We start from the raw sequence: 18723 nt of genomic DNA, 5'->3' as shown, positions 1-18723 counted from the left end.
AGAAATATTGCAAAAGAGAAAACTAGAACTATTACATAACTGCTCGGAGAGCTAGAAATATTGCACAGGAGCAAGCTAGAACTATTATGTAACTGTTCAGAGCTAGAAATATTGCACAAGAGAAAGCTAGAGCTATTACATAACTGCTCGGAGAGCTAGAAATATTGCACAAGAGAAAGCTAGAACTATTACATAACTGCTCGGAGAGCTAGAAATATTGCACAAGAGAAAGCTAGAACTATTACATAACTGCTCGGAGAGCTAGAAATATTGCACAAGAGAAAGGCAGAACTATTACATAACTGCTCGGAGACCTAGAAATATTGCACAAGAGAAAGCTAGAACTATTACATAACTGCTCGGAGAGCTAGAAATATTGCACAAGAGAAAGCTAGAACTATTAGGTAACTACTCCGAGAGCAAGAAATATTGCACAAGAGAAAGCCAGAACTATTACATAACTGCTCAGAGAGCTAGAAATATTGCACAAGAGAAAGCTAGAACTATTACATAACTGCTCGGAGAGCTAGAAATATTGCATAAGAGAAAGCTAGAACTATTACATCACTGCACGGAGAGCCAGAAATATTGCACAAGAGAATGCTAGAACTATTACATAATTGCTCAGAGAGTAAGAAATATTGCAGAAGAGAAAGCTAGAACTATTACATAACTGCTCGGAGAGCTAGAAGTATTGCACAAGATAAAGCTAGAACTATTAAATAACTGATCGGAGGGCTAGAATATTGCACAAAGGAAAGCTAGAACTATTACATAACTGCTCGGAGAGCTAGAAATATTGCACAAGAGAAAGCCAGAACTATTACATAACTGCTCGGAGAGCGGGAAATATTGCACAAGAGAAAGCTAGAACTATTGCCTAACTGCTCGGAGAGCGAGAAATATTGCACGAGAGAAAGCTAGAACTATTACATAACTGCTCGGAGAGACAGAAATATTTCACAAGAGAAAGCTAGAACTATTACATAACTGCACGGAGAGCTAGAAATATTGTACAAGAGAAAGCTAGAACTATTACCTAACTGCTCGGAGAGCTAGAAATATTGCACGAGAGAAATCTAGAACTATTACATAACTGCTCGGAGAGATAGAAAAATTGTACAAGAGAAAGCTAGAACTATTACCTAACTGCTCGGAGAGCTAGAAATATTGCACGAGAGAAATCTAGAACTATTACATAACTGCTCGGAGAGATATAAATATTGCACAAGAGAAAGCTAGAACTATTACATAACTGCCTGGAGAGCTAGAAATATTGCACAAGAGAAAGCTAGAACTATTACATTACTGCACAGAGAGCTAGAAATATTGTACAATGAAAGCCAGAACTATTACATAACTGCTCGGTGAGCTAGAAATTATGCACAAGAGAAAGCCACATCTATTACATAACTGCTCATAGAGATAGAAATATTGCACAAGAGAAAGCTAGAACTATTGCATAACTGCTCGGAGAGTTAGAAATATTGCACAAGTGAAAGCCAGAACTATTACATAACTGCTCGGAGAGCTAGAAATATTGCACAAGAGAAAGCTATAACTATTACATATCTGCCCGGAGAGCTAGAAATATTGCACAAGAGAAAGCCAGAACGATTACATAACTGCTCGGAGAGAAAGAAATACTGCACAAGAGAAAGCTAGTGCTATTACATAACTGCTCGGTGAGCTAGAAATATTGCACAAGAGAAAGCGAGAACTATTACATAACTGCTTGGAGAGCGAGAAATATTGCACAAGAGAAAGCTAGAACTATGACATAACTGCTCGGAGAGCTAGAAATATTGCACAAGAGAAAGCTAGAACGATTACATAACTGCTCAGAGAGATAGAAATATTGCAAAAGAGAAAGCTAGAACTATTACATAACTGCTCGGAGAGCGAGAAATATTGCACAAGAGCAAGCTAGAACTATTACATAACTGCTCTGAGAGCGAGAAATATTGCACAAGAGAAAGCTAGAACTATTACGTAACTGCACGGAGAGCCAGAAATATTGCACAAGAGAACGCTAGAACTATTACATAATTGCTCAGAGAGCAAGAAATATTGCAGAAGAGAAAGCTAGAACGATTACACAACTGCTCGGAGAGCGAGAAATATTGCACAAGAGAAAGCCAGAACTATTACATAACTGCTCAGAGAGCAAGAAATATTGCACAAGAGAAAGCTAGAACTATTACATAACTGTTCAGAGAGCTAGAAATATTGCAAAAGAGAAAGCTAGAACTATTACATAACTGCTCGGAGAGCTAAAAATATTGCACAAGAGCAAGCTAGAACTATTATGTAACTGTTCAGAGCTAGAAATATTGCACAAGAGAAAGCTAGAGCTATTACATAACTGCTCGGAGAGCTAGAAATATTGCACAAGAGAAAGCTAGAACTATTACATAACTGCTCGGAGAGCTAGAAATATTGCACAAGAGAAAGCTAGAACTATTAAATAACTGCTCGGAGAGCGAGAAATATTGCACAAGAGAAAGCCAGAACTATTACATAACTGCTCGGAGACCTAGAAATATTGCACAAGAGAAAGCTAGAACTATTACATAACTGCTCGGAGAGCTAGAAATATTGCACAAGAGAAAGCTAGAACTATTAGGTAACTACTCGGAGAGCGAGAAATATTGCACAAGAGAAAGCCAGATCTATTACATAACTGCTCAGAGAGCTAAAAATACTAGAACTATTACATAACTGCTCGGAGAGCTAGAAATATTGCACAAGAGAAAGCTAGAACTATTACATCACTGCACGGAGAGCCAGAAATATTGCACAAGAGAATGCTAGAACTATTACATAATTGCTCAGAGAGTAAGAAATATTGCAGAAGAGAAAGCTAGAACTATTACATATCTGCTCAGAGAGCTAGAAATATTGCACAAGAGAAAGCTAGAACTATTACATAACTGCTCGGAGAGCTAGAAATATTGCATAAGAGAAAGCTAGAACTATTACATCACTGCACGGAGAGCCAGAAATATTGCACAAGAGAATGCTAGAACTATTACATAATTGCTCAGAGAGTAAGAAATATTGCAGAAGAGAAAGCTAGAACTATTACATAACTGCTCGGAGAGCTAGAAGTATTGCACAAGATAAAGCTAGAACTATTAAATAACTGATCGGAGGGCTAGAATATTGCACAAAGGAAAGCTAGAACTATTACATAACTGCTCGGAGAGCTAGAAATATTGCACAAGAGAAAGCCAGAACTATTACATAACTGCTCGGAGAGCGGGAAATATTGCACAAGAGAAAGCTAGAACTATTGCCTAACTGCTCGGAGAGCGAGAAATATTGCACGAGAGAAAGCTAGAACTATTACATAACTGCTCGGAGAGACAGAAATATTTCACAAGAGAAAGCTAGAACTATTACATAACTGCACGGAGAGCTAGAAATATTGTACAAGAGAAAGCTAGAACTATTACCTAACTGCTCGGAGAGCTAGAAATATTGCACGAGAGAAATCTAGAACTATTACATAACTGCTCGGAGAGATAGAAAAATTGTACAAGAGAAAGCTAGAACTATTACCTAACTGCTCGGAGAGCTAGAAATATTGCACGAGAGAAATCTAGAACTATTACATAACTGCTCGGAGAGATATAAATATTGCACAAGAGAAAGCTAGAACTATTACATAACTGCCTGGAGAGCTAGAAATATTGCACAAGAGAAAGCTAGAACTATTACATTACTGCACAGAGAGCTAGAAATATTGTACAATGAAAGCCAGAACTATTACATAACTGCTCGGTGAGCTAGAAATTATGCACAAGAGAAAGCCACATCTATTACATAACTGCTCATAGAGATAGAAATATTGCACAAGAGAAAGCTAGAACTATTGCATAACTGCTCGGAGAGTTAGAAATATTGCACAAGTGAAAGCCAGAACTATTACATAACTGCTCGGAGAGCTAGAAATATTGCACAAGAGAAAGCTATAACTATTACATATCTGCCCGGAGAGCTAGAAATATTGCACAAGAGAAAGCCAGAACGATTACATAACTGCTCGGAGAGAAAGAAATACTGCACAAGAGAAAGCTAGTGCTATTACATAACTGCTCGGTGAGCTAGAAATATTGCACAAGAGAAAGCGAGAACTATTACATAACTGCTTGGAGAGCGAGAAATATTGCACAAGAGAAAGCTAGAACTATGACATAACTGCTCGGAGAGCTAGAAATATTGCACAAGAGAAAGCTAGAACGATTACATAACTGCTCAGAGAGATAGAAATATTGCAAAAGAGAAAGCTAGAACTATTACATAACTGCTCGGAGAGCGAGAAATATTGCACAAGAGCAAGCTAGAACTATTACATAACTGCTCTGAGAGCGAGAAATATTGCACAAGAGAAAGCTAGAACTATTACGTAACTGCACGGAGAGCCAGAAATATTGCACAAGAGAACGCTAGAACTATTACATAATTGCTCAGAGAGCAAGAAATATTGCAGAAGAGAAAGCTAGAACGATTACACAACTGCTCGGAGAGCGAGAAATATTGCACAAGAGAAAGCCAGAACTATTACATAACTGCTCAGAGAGCAAGAAATATTGCACAAGAGAAAGCTAGAACTATTACATAACTGTTCAGAGAGCTAGAAATATTGCAAAAGAGAAAGCTAGAACTATTACATAACTGCTCGGAGAGCTAAAAATATTGCACAAGAGCAAGCTAGAACTATTATGTAACTGTTCAGAGCTAGAAATATTGCACAAGAGAAAGCTAGAGCTATTACATAACTGCTCGGAGAGCTAGAAATATTGCACAAGAGAAAGCTAGAACTATTACATAACTGCTCGGAGAGCTAGAAATATTGCACAAGAGAAAGCTAGAACTATTAAATAACTGCTCGGAGAGCGAGAAATATTGCACAAGAGAAAGCCAGAACTATTACATAACTGCTCGGAGACCTAGAAATATTGCACAAGAGAAAGCTAGAACTATTACATAACTGCTCGGAGAGCTAGAAATATTGCACAAGAGAAAGCTAGAACTATTAGGTAACTACTCGGAGAGCGAGAAATATTGCACAAGAGAAAGCCAGATCTATTACATAACTGCTCAGAGAGCTAAAAATACTAGAACTATTACATAACTGCTCGGAGAGCTAGAAATATTGCACAAGAGAAAGCTAGAACTATTACATCACTGCACGGAGAGCCAGAAATATTGCACAAGAGACTGCTAGAACTATTACATAATTGCTCAGAGAGTAAGAAATATTGCAGAAGAGAAAGCTAGAACTATTACATAACTGCACGGAGAGCCAGAAATATTGCACAAGAGAATGCTAGAACTATTACATAATTGCTCAGAGAGTAAGAAATATTGCAGAAGAGAAAGCTAGAACTATTACATAACTGCTCGGAGAGCTAGAAGTATTGCACAAGAGAAAGCTAGAACTATTACATAACTGCCTGGAGAGCTAGAAATATTGCACAAGAGAAAGCTAGAACTATTACATAACTGCATGGAGAGCTAGAAATATTGTACAAGAGAAAGCCAGAACTATTACATAACTGCTCGGTGAGCTATAAATTATGCACAAGAGAAAGCCAGAACTATTACATAACTGCTCATAGAGATAGAAATATTGCACAAGAGAAAGCTAGAACTATTGCATAACTGCTCGGAGAGTTAGAAATATTGCACAAGAGAAAGCCAGAACTATTACATAACTGCTCGGAGAGCTAGAAATATTGCACAAGAGAAAGCTAGAACTATTACATAACTGCCCAGAGAGCGAGAAATATTGCACAAGAGAAAGCCAGAACTATTACATAACTGCTCGGAGAGAAAGAAATATTGCACAAGAGAAAGCTAGTACGATTACATAACTGCTCGGTGAGCTAGAAATATTGCACAAGAGAAAGCTAGAACTATTACATAACTGCTTGGAGAGCTAGAAATATTGCACAAGAGAAAGCTAGAACTATTACATAACTGCTCGGAGAGCTAGAAATATTGCACAAGAGAAAGCTAGAACTATTACATACTGCTCAGAGAGCTAGAAATATTGCAAAATAGAAAGCTAGAACTATTACATAACTGCTCGGAGAGCTAGAAGTATTGCAAAAGAGAAAGCTAGAACTATTACATAACTGATCGGAGAGCTAGAATATTGCACAAGGGAAAGCTATAACTATTACATAACTGCTCGGAGAGCGAGAAATATTGCACAAGAGAAAGCCAGAACTATTACATATCTGCGCAGAGAGTTAGAAATATTGTACAAGAGAAAGCTAGAACTATTACCTAACTGCTCGGAGAGCTAGAAATATTGCACGAGAGAAAGCTGGAACTATTACATAACTGCTCGGGGAAATAGAAATATTGCACAAGAGAAAGCTAGAACTATTACATAACTGCCTGGAGAGCTAGAAATATTGCACAAGAGAAAGCTAGAACTATTACATAACTGCGCGGAGAGCTAGAAATATTGTACAAGAGAAAGCTAGAACTATTACCTAACTGCTCGGAGAGCTAGAAATATTGCACGAGAGAAAGCGAGAACTATTACATAACTGCTCGGAGAGATAGAAATATTGCACAAGAGAAAGCGAGAACTATTACATAACTGCTTGGAGAGCGAGAAATATTGCACAAGAGAAAGCTAGAACTATTACATAACTGCTCGGAGTGCTAGAAATATTGCACAAGAGAAAGCGAGAACTATTACATAACTGCTCAGAGAGATAGAAATATTGCAAAAGAGAAAGCTAGAACTATTACATAACAGCTCGGAGAGAAGAGAAATATTGCACAAGAGCAAGCTAGAACTATTACATAACTGCTCTGAGAGCGAGAAATATTGCACAAGAGAAAGCTAGAACTATTACGTAACTGCACGGAGAGCCAGAAATATTGCACAAGAGAACGCTAGAACTATTACATAATTGCTCAGAGAGCAAGAAATATTGCAGAAGAGAAAGCTAGAACGATTACACAACTGCTCGGAGAGCGAGAAATATTGCACAAGAGAAAGCCAGAACTATTACATAACTGCTCAGAGAGCAAGAAATATTGCACAAGAGAAAGCTAGAACTATTACATAACTGTTCAGAGAGCTAGAAATATTGCAAAAGAGAAAGCTAGAACTATTACATAACTGCTCGGAGAGCTAGAAATTTTGCACAGGAGCAAGCTAGAACTATTATGTAACTGTTCAGAGCTAGAAATATTGCACAAGAGAAAGCTAGAGCTATTACATAACTGCTCGGAGAGCTAGAAATATTGCACAAGAGAAAGCTAGAACTATTACATAACTGCTCGGAGAGCTAGAAATATTGCACAAGAGAAAGCTAGAACTATTACATAACTGCTCGGAGAGCTAGAAATATTGCACAAGAGAAAGCCAGAACTATTACATAACTGCTCGGAGACCTAGAAATATTGCACAAGAGAAAGCTAGAACTATTACATAACTGCTCGGAGAGCTAGAAATATTGCACAAGAGAAAGCTAGAACTATTAGGTAACTACTCCGAGAGCAAGAAATATTGCACAAGAGAAAGCCAGAACTATTACATAACTGCTCAGAGAGCTAGAAATATTGCACAAGAGAAAGCTAGAACTATTACATAACTGCTCGGAGAGCTAGAAATATTGCATAAGAGAAAGCTAGAACTATTACATCACTGCACGGAGAGCCAGAAATATTGCACAAGAGAATGCTAGAACTATTACATAATTGCTCAGAGAGTAAGAAATATTGCAGAAGAGAAAGCTAGAACTATTACATAACTGCTCGGAGAGCTAGAAGTATTGCACAAGATAAAGCTAGAACTATTAAATAACTGATCGGAGGGCTAGAATATTGCACAAAGGAAAGCTAGAACTATTACATAACTGCTCGGAGAGCTAGAAATATTGCACAAGAGAAAGCCAGAACTATTACATAACTGCTCGGAGAGCGGGAAATATTGCACAAGAGAAAGCTAGAACTATTGCCTAACTGCTCGGAGAGCTAGAAATATTGCACGAGAGAAAGCTAGAACTATTACATAACTGCTCGGAGAGACAGAAATATTTCACAAGAGAAAGCTAGAACTATTACATAACTGCACGGAGAGCTAGAAATATTGTACAAGAGAAAGCTAGAACTATTACCTAACTGCTCGGAGAGCTAGAAATATTGCACGAGAGAAATCTAGAACTATTACATAACTGCTCGGAGAGATAGAAAAATTGTACAAGAGAAAGCTAGAACTATTACCTAACTGCTCGGAGAGCTAGAAATATTGCACGAGAGAAATCTAGAACTATTACATAACTGCTCGGAGAGATATAAATATTGCACAAGAGAAAGCTAGAACTATTACATAACTGCCTGGAGAGCTAGAAATATTGCACAAGAGAAAGCTAGAACTATTACATTACTGCACAGAGAGCTAGAAATATTGTACAATGAAAGCCAGAACTATTACATAACTGCTCGGTGAGCTAGAAATTATGCACAAGAGAAAGCCACATCTATTACATAACTGCTCATAGAGATAGAAATATTGCACAAGAGAAAGCTAGAACTATTGCATAACTGCTCGGAGAGTTAGAAATATTGCACACGTGAAAGCCAGAACTATTACATAACTGCTCGGAGAGCTAGAAATATTGCACAAGAGAAAGCTATAACTATTACATATCTGCCCGGAGAGCTAGAAATATTGCACAAGAGAAAGCCAGAACGATTACATAACTGCTCGGAGAGAAAGAAATACTGCACAAGAGAAAGCTAGTACTATTACATAACTGCTCGGTGAGCTAGAAATATTGCACAAGAGAAAGCGAGAACTATTACATAACTGCTTGGAGAGCGAGAAATATTGCACAAGAGAAAGCTAGAACTATGACATAACTGCTCGGAGAGCTAGAAATATTGCACAAGAGAAAGCTAGAACGATTACATAACTGCTCAGAGAGATAGAAATATTGCAAAAGAGAAAGCTAGAACTATTACATAACTGCTCGGAGAGCGAGAAATATTGCACAAGAGCAAGCTAGAACTATTACATAACTGCTCTGAGAGCGAGAAATATTGCACAAGAGAAAGCTAGAACTATTACGTAACTGCACGGAGAGCCAGAAATATTGCACAAGAGAACGCTAGAACTATTACATAATTGCTCAGAGAGCAAGAAATATTGCAGAAGAGAAAGCTAGAACGATTACACAACTGCTCGGAGAGCGAGAAATATTGCACAAGAGAAAGCCAGAACTATTACATAACTGCTCAGAGAGCAAGAAATATTGCACAAGAGAAAGCTAGAACTATTACATAACTGTTCAGAGAGCTAGAAATATTGCAAAAGAGAAAGCTAGAACTATTACATAACTGCTCGGAGAGCTAAAAATATTGCACAAGAGCAAGCTAGAACTATTATGTAACTGTTCAGAGCTAGAAATATTGCACAAGAGAAAGCTAGAGCTATTACATAACTGCTCGGAGAGCTAGAAATATTGCACAAGAGAAAGCTAGAACTATTACATAACTGCTCGGAGAGCTAGAAATATTGCACAAGAGAAAGCTAGAACTATTAAATAACTGCTCGGAGAGCGAGAAATATTGCACAAGATAAAGCCAGAACTATTACATAACTGCTCGGAGACCTAGAAATATTGCACAAGAGAAAGCTAGAACTATTACATAACTGCTCGGAGAGCTAGAAATATTGCACAAGAGAAAGCTAGAACTATTAGGTAACTACTCGGAGAGCGAGAAATATTGCACAAGAGAAAGCCAGAACTATTACATAACTGCTCAGAGAGCTAAAAATACTAGAACTATTACATAACTGCTCGGAGAGCTAGAAATATTGCACAAGAGAAAGCTAGAACTATTACATCACTGCACGGAGAGCCAGAAATATTGCACAAGAGAATGCTAGAACTATTACATAATTGCTCAGAGAGTAAGAAATATTGCAGAAGAGAAAGCTAGAACTATTACATAACTGCTCGGAGAGCTAGAAGTATTGCACAAGATAAAGCTAGAACTATTAAATAACTGATCGGAGGGCTAGAATATTGCACAAAGGAAAGCTAGAACTATTACATAACTGCTCGGAGAGCTAGAAATATTGCACAAGAGAAAGCCAGAACTATTACATAACTGCTCGGAGAGCGAGAAATATTGCACAAGAGAAAGCTAGAACTATTACCTAACTGCTCGGAGAGCTGAAATATTGCACGAGAGAAAGCTAGAACTATTACATAACTGCTCGGAGAGACAGAAATATTTCACAAGAGAAAGCTAGAACTATTACATAACTGCCTGGAGAGCTAGAAATATTGCACAAGAGAAAGCTAGAACTATTACATAACTGCACGGAGAGCTAGAAATATTGTACAAGAGAAAGCTAGAACTATTACCTAACTGCTCGGAGAGCTAGAAATATTGCACGAGAGAAATCTAGAACTATTACATAACTGCTCGGAGAGATAGAAATATTGCACAAGAGAAAGCTGGAACTATTACATAACTGCCTGGAGAGCTAGAAATATTGCACAAGAGAAAGCTAGAACTATTACATTACTGCACGGAGAGCTAGAAATATTGTACAAGAGAAAGCCAGAACTATTACATAACTGCTCGGTGAGCTAGAAATTATGCACAAGAGAAAGCCACAACTATTACATAACTGCTCATAGAGATAGAAATATTGCACAAGAGAAAGCTAAAACTATTGCATAACTGCTCGGAGAGTTAGAAATATTGCACAAGAGAAAGCCAGAACTATTACATAACTGCTCGGAGAGCTAGAAATATTGCACAAGAGAAAGCTAGAACTATTACATAACTGCCCAGAGAGCTAGAAATATTGCACAAGAGAAAGCCAGAACTATTACATAACTGCTCGGAGAGAAAGAAATCTTGCACAAGAGAAAGCTAGTACTATTACATAACTGTTCGGTGAGCTAGAAATATTGCACAAGAGAAAGCTAGAACTTTTACATAACTGCTTGGAGAGCTAGAAATATTGCACAAGAGAAAGCTAGAACTATTACATAACTGCTCGGGGAGCTAGAAATATTGCACAAGAGAAAGCTAGAACTATTACATAACTGCTCAGAGAGCCAGAAATATTGCAAAAGAGAAAGCTAGAACTATTACATAACTGCTCGGAGAGCGAGAAATATTGCACAAGAGCAAGCTAGAACTATTACGTAACTGCTCTGAGAGCGAGAAATATTGCACAAGAGAAAGCTAGAACTATTACATAACTGCACGGAGAGCCAGAAATATTGCACAAGAGAACGCTAGAACTATTACATAATTGCTCAGAGAGCAAGAAATATTGCAGAAGAGAAAGCTAGAACGATTACATAACTGCTCAGAGAGCGAGAAATATTGCACAAGAGAAAGCCAGAACTATTACATAACTGCTCGGAGAGCGAGAAATATTGCACAAGAGAAAGCAAGAACTATTACATAACTGTTCAGAGAGCTAGAAATATTGCAAAAGAGAAAGCTAAAACTTTTTCGAAGTTAAGTCTGTTCACAATTGTATTTTGTCGAAACTGTATTTATCTTTCGGTGTGTGAAGTTATTGTGTGCAACTTTGGTTGTTTCTCGGTGTTTATCTTTCATAAATTGATCGTCTGTTTGCCGTGTCGCGAGCAAGGCCTTGTACAGTGTGCACTGTACAACCTTGAGGCTTTGTTTTTCTCTCAGTGGTCCGTCGTTTGTGATCCAATAACTTTCGTTCTCTGTATTCCCAGTCTTTTCACCCATAGCCTACTTCCTTGTGTAAATCTCAACTCAAAAAAAAAAAAAAAAAAAAAAAAAAAAAAAACATTTCTTTCTCTGTTCTCATTCGTTTATTCATTCTTATTCGTTCGTTCGTTCTTCGACCACGTGTTTCTCCCCCATTTCCATTTCCCCAGATAGTTTTCACTCATTAACCTTCAATGTTTACACTTTCCCCTCAAGTTATGTATTCCGTCATATTTTATAACACCTTTTTCTTCTTCTTCTTTAAAAGGCTGCTTTCGACTTGCTCACCAAATCAATTCATCCCAAAAAAAAAATCCATCTCCTATAGTGCATTTTTTCTACATTCCCTAAACTCTCCTGCACTCCATCCTCCATCCAGCGTCCTTAAACGTATTTTTAACTCGAAGGTCACAAGAAACTCATTTTGCAATAAATGTTCGTTTCCCATAAATCGTACACTTTCAAAAATCCAATCTCACCCCTCCCCTCCAAATCTTCCCCATAACCCCTCCCCTCCAAATCTTCCCCATCACCCCTCCCCTCCAAATCTTCCCCATCACCCATCCCTTTCAAATCTCCCCCCTTGCCCCCTCCCTCCTAAACTACCCCCTCACCCCTCCCCGCCAAGACGCCCCCTCGCCCCTCCCCTCCTAGACTCCTGCCTCACCCCTCCCCTCCAAATCTCCCCCATATCCCATCCCTTTCAAATCCCTCCCCTTGTCCCTTCCCTCCCAAACTCCCCCCTCACCCCTCCCCTTCAAATCTCCCCACCCTCATTGCTTCTCAATTTCCCCCCGCTCACTCCCCCTCCTCAAAGCGTCCTCCCCGCTTCTTCCCCCTTCAAACTCTCACCTCCATCTCCCCCAACCTTCTGCCTCGCTCTTCCCCCTCCTCAAATAACACCTCATTGTGGCTCACCCAATCACCATCAAACCTTTTGTCCGCCCCATCCTTCCCTTTCTCCGAGCTATTCTGAAATCTCTGACACACCTTCAACAGCTCTCCCTACCTCTTCCACCTCTTCCACATCTTACCCTACCCCTCCTCCCCCCTGTTCTGTATCTGATGCTCCCCCTTCCTCTTCATTAACGGTATGGACCTCAAACATCCGGGGCCTTCGTTCAAACTTAACTGATCTCTCCATACAGGTTGCTTCTGTCAAACCAGACGTGATCTGCTTAACAGAAACTTTCCTCCTTTATGATGTCTCTGATTCCATAGTATCTCTCCCGGGCTACTCCCTCCTCCGGTATGATAGACCTGAGCCTCGTCCTGGAGGCGGGGTTGCTATCTTTATCAAAAACTCTCTTCCTCACTCGCCCTGCACTGCACTCTCTCCACCTCACCCCCAGGAATACCTCTGGCTACGGCTTCCCCTTCGCTCCCACCTCTTGTTCATATGTGTGTTGTACCGTCCACCAAACAGTGATGACTCCATCTACATCTCGCTGTCTGATGATATGGACCAACTTCTATCTACTCATCCCAACTCTCTCTTCCTCATATGTGGTGATTTCAACTGTCATCATGCCAGTTGGCTGGGTGTGGGTACCTCTCTCACCAGCCATGGCTCCTCAGCAAAGGACTTCTGCGACTCACTGGGACTGACACAATCTGTCAATTTCCCGACCCGGATCTCAGTCAACGGAACATCTTCTCTTCTGGACTTGGTTATGACTAACTTCCCTGAAAATGTCTGCTGCTCTTCTTCTGCTCCGATCGGATCATCTGATCATGTCCTTGTTAAAGTGGACATCTCTCTGACCATCCTCAGGGAGCCTGCTCAGCGTCGACGAGTCTGGCATTTCACTCAGGCCAACTGGCACGGTCTTCAAGCAGCCATCAATCATCTGGACTGGTCTCCCATCTCTACCACCTCTGACATCAACTCATCCTGGGAATTCTTCCAAAGTAAATTGCTCTCTCTCATGCACAGATTTATCCCATCTCGTCTTCAGTTGTCATACCCTTCCTCCCGTCCATGGTACACGGAATCTTGTGGTGAGGCTGTTGCCCAGAAACAACTTGCCTTCGTCTCCTGGAAAGCAAATCCAACGGAAGGAAATCTCATTTCCTTTCACAAAGCCCGAAACAAGTGTGTGTCCACCCTCAGGAGAGCCAGGAAACAATATCTCTCCGTTCTCAAGACCGAACTCTCTTATCTGTCTCCCTCTTCCAAATCCTGGTGGCGTCTGGTCAAATCCGTTTCTGGTGTTTGTTCCCCCTCCATCCCCTCCCTTACCTCAAACGGCTACACTGCTGACTCCGCACGTGAAAAAGCTGAATGCCTCAACTCTGTGTTTGCCTCTAAATCTTGTGTCCCAAACCCATCCCTCTCTGTACCCACCATACCCAGTCGTACCCTGCTGCTCCTGGACTCCGTGTCCTTTCCTCCTGACAAGGTGGAAAAGTTTCTGTCAACCCTCGACTCTGATTCTGCAACTGGACCCGACGGCATCAGCCCACGGGTCCTAAAATCCTGCTCTGCTGCTCTATCTCACCCTCTCTCTGTTCTCTTCACCCTCTCTTTTGCTCAAGGTCAACTGCCATCTGCTTGGAAATCAGCCAACATCACCGCTTTGCACAAAAAAGGTGCAAAAACAGATCCTAGCAACTACAGACCAATCAGCCTTCTCCCAATTATCAGCAAAGTCATGGAATCCATCATTGCTTCTGATATGAAATCTTTCCTCTTCTCCAATGGCTTGATCTCTGATCATCAATTTGGTTTCAGACCAGGTCACTCTACTCTGGACATGCTGCTTCTGCTGTCTCAACAATGGATGGAGGTCCTCAATGCCAAACAGGAAATTAGAGCTGTCTCCCTCGACATATCACGTGCCTTCGACACGGTCTGGCACCCCGCTCTGCTCACCAAACTCTCCTCCTTTGGTATCCATGGAAATCTCCACGCATGGCTGGCGGACTTCCTCTCTAGTCGTCGTCAACGTGTGGCCCTGAATGGGTTTCTCTCATCTCCTCTTCCTGTTCAGGCTGGAGTTCCCCAAGGCAGTGTTCTGGGCCCCGTGCTTTTTCTGGTCTTCATCAATGATCTCTCTGACTCTCTCGAAAATCCTCTCTATCTCTTTGCTGATGACTCCACTCTCTGCCGCTCCATTCCTCTTCCCTCAGATCGGCAGTCTGCTGCCTCCTCACTCTCTGAAGACCTGGACAAAATCACAGACTGGTCAAACAAGTGGAACATGTCTTTCAATCCTGACAAATCTCACACTCTTACTATGTCTCTCCGAAAAGATCGACTGGACAACCCTCCCATCTACTTTCTCAACAATCCTCTCCAAGAAGTTCTGTCGCTCAAGATTTTGGGTCTCACTATCTGCCATGATCTTTCTTGGGAAAACCACATTTCCAAGCTGGCCTCCAAAGCCAGTCGCCGACTGGGCATCCTCCGTCGTGCGAAGTCCTTCCTCGGCACACCTGAGCTCCTCACCACATACAAGGCTTTCATCCGCAGCTCAATGGAATACTGTTCTCCCCTATGGGCCGGTGCTCCTGCCTCACACCTAGCTCGGCTTCACGCTGTTGAAACCAAAGCTTTCAGAATTATTGGAATCTCCCGCGATGAAGCTATCTCTGAGGGCCTTTCACTCACTCACCGCAGGCAGGTAGGTGGTCTTTCTGTCTTCTACCGACTCCTCTCCGGCCTTGCACCCCCAGCTCTCTCTGTGCTCTGTCCCCCAAATATTCCTACAGGTCGCACAAGATCTGCCAGCAACCCTCTGATGGTTAAACTGCCGAAATCTCGGCTCTCCGCTCACCTTCACTCTTTCATTCCTCTTTTCTCCCGCCTCTGGAACAAACTACCTCACTCCCTTCAATCCCACTCCTCCCTCCAGGTCTTTAAAACAGCTGTTCACCACCATCTCTTATCTTCCCCCATCCAAAACCTTGATCTTTTCTACCCCCGCTAATTCACCCCAGATCCACCTTGTTTGAAATTCCAACTTCTTTCCTGGAAGTCCTGGCAGGGTCCATATGTTTTATACCTCTCCCACTGCCCCCTTCCCACGCCCCCCCCCCCCCAAAAGCCCTCGCCCTCTCTCAGATCTCTCGATGTCTCCATGTCTCTCGGTCCCTGCTCTCAAATGTTGTGTTTGTGTCCTTCCCCCTCTCTCCCCATCTTGTCTACCGCTCCCTATGTTATATGTTTTATGTGTCGGTTTGTCTTTCTGTGTGATTAATGTTCGCTCTTTCACGAGCCTCGAACTTGTATACAAAAAAAAAAAAAAAAAAAAAAAAAAAAAAAAACTATTACATAACTTCTCGGAGAGCTAGAAATATTGCACAAGAGCAAGATAGAACTATTATGTAACTGTTCAGAGCTAGAAATATTGCACAAGAGAAAGCTAGAACTATCACAATACTGCATGGAGAGCCAGAAATATTGCACAAGAGAATGCTAGAACTATTACATAATTGCTCAGAGAGTAAGAAATATTGCAGAAGAGAAAGCTAGAACTATTACATAACTGCTCGGAGAGCTAGAAGTATTGCACAAGATAAAGCTAGAACTATTAAATAACTGATCGGAGAGCTAGAATATTGCACAAGGGAAAGCTAGAACTATTACATAACTGCTCGGAGAGCTAGAAATATTGCACAAGAGAAAGCCAGAACTATTACAGAACCCCTCGGAGAGCTAGAAATATTGCACAAGAGAAAGCTAGAACTATTACATAACTGCTCGGAGACCTAGAAATATTGCACAAGAGAAAGCTAGAACTATTACATAACTGCTCGGAGAGATAGAAATATTGCACAAGAGAAAGTTAGAACTATTACATAACTGCCTGGAGAGCTAGAAATATTGCACAAGAGAAAGCTAGAACTATTACATAACTGCACGGAGAGCTAGAAATATTGTACAAGAGAAAGGTAGAACTATTACCTACCTGCTCGGAGAGCTAGAAATATTGCACGAGAGAAAGCTAGAACTATTACATAACTGCTCGGAGAGATAGAAATATTGCACAAGAGAAAGCTAGAACTATTACATAACTGCCTGGAGAGCTAGAAATATTGCACAAGAGAAAGCTAGAACTATTACATAACTGCATGGAGAGCTAGAAATATTGTACAAGAGAAAGCCAGAACTATTACATAACTGCTCGGTGAGCTATAAATTATGCACAAGAGAAAGCCAGAACTATTACATAACTGCTCATAGAGATAGAAATATTGCACAAGAGAAAGCTAGAACTATTGCATAACTGCTCGGAGAGTTAGAAATATTGCACAAGAGAAAGCCAGAACTATTACATAACTGCTCGGAGAGCTAGAAATATTGCACAAGAGAAAGCTAGAACTATTACATAACTGCCCAGAGAGCGAGAAATATTGCACAAGAGAAAGCCAGAACTATTACATAACTGCTCGGAGAGAAAGAAATATTGCACAAGAGAAAGCTAGTACGATTACATAACTGCTCGGTGAGCTAGAAATATTGCACAAGAGAAAGCTAGAACTATTACATAACTGCTTGGAGAGCTAGAAATATTGCACAAGAGAAAGCTAGAACGATTACATAACTGCTCGGAGAGCTAGAAATATTGCACAAGAGAAAGCTAGAACTATTACATACTGCTCAGAGAGCTAGAAATATTGCAAAATAGAAAGCTAGAACTATTACATAACTGCTCGGAGAGCTAGAAGTATTGCAAAAGAGAAAGCTAGAACTATTACATAACTGATCGGAGAGCTAGAATATTGCACAAGGGAAAGCTATAACTATTACATAACTGCTCGGAGAGCGAGAAATATTGCACAAGAGAAAGCCAGAACTATTACATATCTGCGCGGAGAGCTAGAAATATTGTACAAGAGAAAGCTAGAACTATTACCTAACTGCTCGGAGAGCAAGAAATATTGCACGAGAGAAAGCTAGAACTATTACATAACTGCTCGGGGAAATAGAAATATTGCACAAGAGAAAGCTAGAACTATTACATAACTGCCTGGAGAGCTAGAAATATTGCACAAGAGAAAGCTAGAACTATTACATAACTGCGCGGAGAGCTAGAAATATTGTACAAGAGAAAGCTAGAACTATTACCTAACTGCTCGGAGAGCTAGAAATATTGCACGAGAGAAAGCTAGAACTATTACATAACTGCTCGGAGAGATAGAAATATTGCACAAGAGAAAGCGAGAACTATTACATAACTGCTTGGAGAGCGAGAAATATTGCACAAGAGAAAGCTAGAACTATTACATAACTGCTCGGAGAGCTAGAAATATTGCACAAGAGAAAGCGAGAACTATTACATAACTGCTCAGAGAGATAGAAATATTGCAAAAGAGAAAGCTAGAACTATTACATAACTGCTCGGAGAGCGAGAAATATTGCACAAGAGCAAGCTTGAACTATTACATAACTGCTCTGAGAGCGAGAAATATTGCACAAGAGAAAGCTAGAACTATTACGTAACTGCACGGAGAGCCAGAAATATTGCACAAGAGAACGCTAGAACTATTACATAATTGCTCAGAGAGCAAGAAATATTGCAGAAGAGAAAGCTCGAACGATTACACAACTGCTCGGAGAGCGAGAAATATTGCACAAGAGAAAGCCAAAACTATTACATAACTGCTCAGAGAGCAAGAAATATTGCACAAGAGAAAGCTAGAACTATTACATAACTGTTCAGAGAGCTAGAAATATTGCAAAAGAGAAAGCTAGAACTATTACATAACTGCTCTGAGAGCTAGAAATATTGCACAGGAGCAAGCTAGAACTATTATGTAACTGTTCAGAGCTAGAAATATTGCACAAGAGAAAGCTAGAGCTATTACATAACTGCTCGGAGAGCTAGAAATATTGCACAAGAGAAAGCTAGAACTATTACATAACTGCTCGGAGAGCGAGAAATATTGCACAAGAGAAAGCTAGAACTATTACATAACTGCTCGGAGAGCTAGAAATATTGCACAAGAGAAAGCCAGAAC

Source organism: Myxine glutinosa, chromosome 1, assembly GCF_964187855.1.
Source record: "Myxine glutinosa chromosome 1, kmMyxGlut1.1, whole genome shotgun sequence".
Taxonomy (NCBI): Eukaryota; Metazoa; Chordata; class Myxini; order Myxiniformes; family Myxinidae; genus Myxine; species Myxine glutinosa.
Note: the sequence above shows the minus strand (reverse complement) of the source record.